At 39.0% G+C, this 6,194-nt stretch overlaps 1 long non-coding RNA gene across 1 annotated transcript in view; it reads right to left on the minus strand.

The window, feature by feature from the left end:
• Window positions 1–6,109, minus strand: part of LOC125098524 (uncharacterized) — a 32,550-nt gene extending 26,441 nt beyond the window's left edge. Inside the window, exon 1 of the long non-coding RNA XR_007126858.1 lies at window positions 5,975–6,109. This is a non-coding gene — a long non-coding RNA (uncharacterized LOC125098524). The remainder of the gene's footprint in view (window positions 1–5,974) is intronic.
• Between the last annotated feature and the right edge of the window lie 85 nt (window positions 6,110–6,194).

A 6,194-nucleotide genomic window follows, 5' to 3' on the forward strand; every position in this document is an offset into this window, starting at 1 on the left:
TCCCTATCTCTGAACACTTCTCAATCTGTATAATTTAGAAGTAGTAATCAAGGCTTCTCATTACAAAGAAAGAATTTCCCGCTTCCTTCAAAGACCAACCTCTCCAATTCTATTTCATCCCTTCTCAATTTTTCACAGGGTTTGTTCCCACAATTATCCCCTCTCCTCCATCTCTTACTATTCTCTTCAGCTTAATTATTCCCATCAGCTTACAAACATAGTCTGGTATCCTGTATCTTAAAAATTTTAAATACAAAAAAGGAAAAAAAAAATAAGCCCTCTCTTGCCCTCATATCCTCTTCCGGTTACTATTTTTTTCCAGGAGCTATTTCTCACCTCCCTTTCACTGCAAAACTTCTTGAATGTGTTAGTGATGTCTGTCTTCCTCATTCCCATACTCTTGTCAGGTCACTCCACTTGGGCTTCATTTTTTTTAAATCATTACTACACTAAAACTGCTCTCAGGAAGGTGCTCACCATGATGCCAGCTCCCACAGACACTTCTCTGTTATCCTGCTGAACCTCAGGTCATTTGACAAGGTAGATCATCCCCTTCTTCCACAGACATTTTCTTCTCTTAGCATTCTTAACACACAAGTTAGTTTCTTTTCCTCCTATTTCAATGACTATTTCTTAAACTTTTTTGCTGACTCTTCTTCTTCCCCCATTGGGAAGCAACCCAATGATGAGCTCCATTCTCTTCTCTACATCTCCTCCTTCAGTATTAAATACAATCTATATACAAATGTCTCTCAAATTCCATTCTATAATTCTGATCTCTCTCTAAAATGCAATAATCTTATGCTCAACTGTGAATTTAACATCCACATTTGAATTCCTAGTAGCATCTCATAATTAACAAGTCCAAAGCAGAAATTCTGATTTCAATTTGTTCTTCCCCCAATCTTCTCCATCAGAATAAACTCTACTATTTATCAAATTGATCTCTTAAGAACAGTGAGAATCTCTATAATAGTTATGTATTGCTCTGTAACAATTCACTCAAACAGCTTAAAACAACAAACATCTTAGTCTTTGTAGGTCAGGATGCCAGATATAGTTTAGTGGTTCTAGCCCAGGGTCTCTCATAAGACTGCAGTCAAGATATTCTCCAAGGTTGGTCATCCAAAACTTTTAGTAGGGTTAGAAGGATCCACTCTAAGGTGGCTCACTCAGTCAGTGCTGACTGTTAACATAAGCCTTCAATTCCTTTCCACAGGGACTTTTCCAAAAGACTGTCCAAATTGTCTCATGATATGGCAGGCGACTTCCCCCAGAGCAAAAGATCCAAGAAATAGCAAGGCAGGAACAGGAATTACTTTTATGATCTAGTGTCAAGATTCACACTCATTTTTTGCAACATCCTATTGGTAACCCAGGTTGGCCTTACTCGGTTTGCAATGGGACAACACAAGGACATGAACACCAACAAGCATGAATCATTGGGGGCTGTCCTGGAGGCTGGCTAATATAATCTCTCATGCAGAAAAAGAAATCATGTAACTGAATTCTTCATGGTTTTTTGTTTTTGTTTTTGTTTTTGACAGAGAGATCACAAGTAGGCAGAGAGGCAGGCAGAGAGAGTGGGGAAGCAGGCTCCCTGCTGAGCAGAGGACCCCCCCCCCCCACCGCCCGATGTGGAGGTCAATCTCAGGACCCTAAGATCATGACCTGAGCCGAAGACAAAGGCTTAACCCACTGAGTCACCCAGGCGCCCCTCTTCATGGTCTTTTAACCCAGGTGTTTTTTACCATAAATTGTTCCACTACATAAAAACAGAACACGGAAGAATATGGAATGGGGCAGCCTGACCACAGGCCCCTGTCATCCTCACCTTCCCAAGCTTCAGTAGACTTACATAGTGTGTTTGAGACTATGGGATTTACTAGAAGCTTTGGAGAAGTAAGTTAGGGACCTTCATATGCTGTGTACTAGAGAGGAGACTAAAAGTCTCACTAAGTAAAACTTCCCAATAAAGACAAAAAGTTATAGGACCCAAAATTAGCTTAGTTGTCAAACACATGAGAACCTCCTCAAGAAGGCCAGCATCTGATCGTGAGCAATCCTGATAATCTCCCCAATGTAGTCATATGGCTTCTCTGTTATCTATATAGAGCTCTGTAACATACTAAAATGATATAAAACCTTACCAAGGAATTGGATGGCATTCTTCCTAAGAAATATCATCATCACTAGCACTCTTGAAAAAATTCTTTTACTGGAGATCTTCTGATGGTAAGTGACAAAAATCCAAGCGAACAAACAAAAATTGTACCCTATAATCAAATTCTAGAGAAGTAAGTTAGCCTCAGAAAGACTAAAACTAGTACTCTCTGACTTTCATTTCTGTTTCTCTTTAAGCATCAGTGTGTTTTACAGAGTAGAAGTCTCATTAGCTATAACTATAGCCCACACCGGCTCCTGGCTCCTATCTTCTCAATTCAGTTATCAGAAAGAGAAGGCTCTTCCCTCTTAATCCAATATTTCAAAAAACCCTCCTTGACTCAGCTTGGTCACATGACCACCTCACTGAATCAGGGGAGCAAAATGCTATAACTCACTTATATTGTGTTCATTCCTGAGAGGAAAGAACATGGAAGAGTCCATTCAGAATACATGTTATAGTAGAATGAGTTCTCTGAAAAGGAGGCATGCTATTCCCAAAAGAAATGAGAGCCATTGCCAGACAAAACAATGAGTGTCAACTATACTTCTAACCCTAAAATATAACAGCTGTCTACATATTTGAGAATGCAGGAACTTGGGAAATGGATAGTAGCAAAATAAAAAATAGTTACTTTAATATTTTCATGGACTTAACAAGTCTTTACTGGGACTCATCTCAGTTACTGATGGCAAATTTAAAAAAAAATCTCTTATAAGAACATATAAATTAAAGCAAATCAATCCATACAATAAAAAAAAAAAAATCAGCAGCTGGGTGGCTCAGTCAGTTAAGCATCTGTCTTTGGCTCAGATCATAATCTCAGGATTGTGGGATGGAGCCATGTTGGGCTGCTTGCTCAGTAGAGAGTCTCCTTCTCCCTCTGCCCCTCCCCCTGCTCCTGCTCTCCCTCTCTCTCAAATAAATAAATAAAATCTTTTTTAAAGAATCAGCAGGTCAAAGAAGAAGGTCATTTTGGGGCATTTATAGTGAGTTACTATAAAACATAAAGGTGTAAAGGAAATTAGATCACTGAATTCAAAGCTCAGTTGGAAGAATTCTCTCAAAACTTACAAAAACTAAAAAAAAAAAAAAAAAAAAAGGTAAAATGAAAATCCTAGAAGGAAGGGCATTAGAAAAATAAGACAGACCCAGGACATAAAATATCCAATAACAGTTTCAAAAGCATGGAAGAAAACAGACTGGATCAATACAAAAGAAAAAAGAAGAAGTTTTCTCAGACCAGACCAAATATTAGTCAAGATTTATGAACTCACACTCATAACTAGACATATGGAATGATAGAATGGCTAAACTTCAAAAATAAATAAATCTTACAAACATGCAGAAATATTTTATAAAAAGTTTCCTTGGAAGAAAAGTTAATTGGATATATCTCACCTATAAAGCTTTGTTTTTAGTGATAAGAAGAAAAATTAATCCATTCACCAAATATTTATTAAATTCCTATGTGCTGTTCAGCAGTTAGAGATACAATAGTGAACAAATGAGGTAAAGTCTCTGCTATGGAACTTATATTCTAGTGGGACTAAATGAAACTCCATGCAAAGTAGAAAAAGCTTACTGAGATAATCTCTATCTAGGTAGGAAATTTTTGTATTTCATATTTTGTTTCCTCATATTTAAGAGGTGATACTACATTTTATTTTCTAATATTTATTTTATCAATTAGGATTAGGTTCAGCTCTAAGACTGAATTAACAGAGGTTCATATTTCTCTCATAAAAAGTTCACAGCGGGGGCGCCTGGGTGGCTCAGTGGGTTAAAGCCTCTGCCTTTGGCTCGGGTCATGATCCCAGGGTCCTGGGATCGAGCCCCGCGTTGGGCTGTCTGCTCCGTGGAGAGCCTGCTTCCTCCTCTCTCTCGGCCTACCTCTCTGTCTACTTGTGATCTCTCTCTGTCAAATAAATAAATAAATAAATGTTTAAAAAAAAAAGTTCACAGGTAGGTGGCCTTTGGGCATTCTAGCAGCTCAACTCCATAAAATCTTTAGAAATCCAGGCTCCTCCATCACTAAACATGTACCCTGTAGCTACCTCGCCACACCACACACACACACACACACACACACAATCCCCCAATATTGTTTGGGGAATCCAAGGAATTAGCAATTAACAGGTACCCCAAGTGATCTTAATGAGGTGGTTTTTTTACTCACCTGAGAAATCCCAAAGTAGGGGAATGAGGGGAAAAAATGGTCAAGTGAGTCCCCAAAACCAGGTAGTGAAAGAAATAAAATTATTTCCAAGAATCAAACAACGAAATCAATAGTTACTAAGAGCAGAAATATATAGTTAACTAAAGAAACATAAACCAAAAAATTAATTAATTAATTAAAGAATTTAAAAAAAGAATCATAAACCACCAACATCTGATAAAACCCTAACTTTTAGATATTTTCTTACCTACAAAAACAGTCAACATGAAGGTGAATGATGCAAAGTAAGCCACAGAAACAATGAAAGTATCTAAAAGAGTCCTAAAGGCTTTCTCAAGATGTGACCCCCACTTTTTTTTTGCATGCCTTTTTAGAACTTCAACTATTCTCTTATGAAAAGTTTGGATTTACTTTTCCTGCTACCTTCTAAAACATATCAGATGATATTCTGTAATTTTAAATTAATTTTATGTCATTAATAGTATCCTCTGTCAGATTATGTCTTAGAAACTTAGGTAGTACTAAGCTATAGCAAAGGCTGTAATGAGATAATTTTCAGCTAAGGAGCTAGGCAAAAAGGCAAAATGAATTTGGCTTCCACATTCTCATCTCCATGTCATTCTGAAGGGAAACAGGAGGCAAAAGAAAGGACAATATGTCATAAAGCCAGATAAACAATAGTTAACATTATTTTGTAACATCTATCATTCTACTTTCCCTTAACACAAATGCAAAACTGAGATGATTGTTCCCATTTACCAAGTCGTTTTTGAAAATTCCTAACCACTGGTCCTGTTCAGAAAACAGACGCATCTCCATCTAAATTATCTGAAGTTCAATAGCTAAAATAAGCTGCAGACCATTATACTACTCCTCCTTAGAACTTCCCCTTACCTCGCCTTTTTGCTAAGTCCTATCCTTTTAAATTGCTGTTTAATTTCCAAATTAATTATTCTACAGCTTCAAATCACTCAAGCAACCTCTCAGGATGCTGTACTAAGGCTTTTCTAGTATCAGTTTCAGACTGGTGATATAGCGTTTTATTTCAATAAAAATAAAAAGTATGAAGCCTGACCTCTGCCAAGGAGATGTGCGACTTTGGGCAAGTCTCTTCAACGTTCAGAACTTAGTTTATGTCATTTGAAAAATGACATTTTTAAAGTGTATAATCATGATTTAAATTTAACCAGGATTCTTGTAAAGACATGCTAGATTTTCTTCAGTGGAGCAATTTGACAAGTTTTATATAACCTTTCCCAAGCCCTTCATTGTGTGTACTTACTGGAAATCTAGTTATGCTCCATTTTACCACGGAATTAAAGGGGAGGGGGGATAACCTACGTTTTCGCCCTGGGGAGAACGGAATCATGGCCCCCCGCTAAGATGTACCAGGATGACCGCACCGCAACTTACACCCAGGAAGCTTTACAGAAGCAAAACCAAAGGCTTTGCCAGGTGAAAGCTACGCCCCAGAGGTGCTTTGTTTTACATGCCAACCACTGCTGGAGATTCTGTAGGGCCAGGCAGAAAACGCTTGGGGTTTTGTTTTTCTTTTTCTTTTCAAAATTTCAAATTCCCTAAAGCCAAAGGCTGGACTCCAAACCATCCAGTCTGTGGCTAAACTGCCTCACCGGTTCTGAGTGTGGAAACACGGCTCCGCCTCGCCTGCGACCGCAAGAGGGAGAAGCTGCTCCAGGACAGCCAAGTGAAGCCCAGAGCCCGTCCCACCGGCCCGGCCCCCGCGCTAGCTACACCGTACCAAGCATCCGCCGCTCGCACCCCGGCACGGAGCTGCAACGCGGCGCAGGCCACTGCGACCGGATCCTGGCGGCGCGCACGTGACTTCGAGGC

The sequence above is a fragment of the Lutra lutra genome, chromosome 4, assembly GCF_902655055.1.
Source record: "Lutra lutra chromosome 4, mLutLut1.2, whole genome shotgun sequence".
Taxonomy (NCBI): Eukaryota; Metazoa; Chordata; class Mammalia; order Carnivora; family Mustelidae; genus Lutra; species Lutra lutra.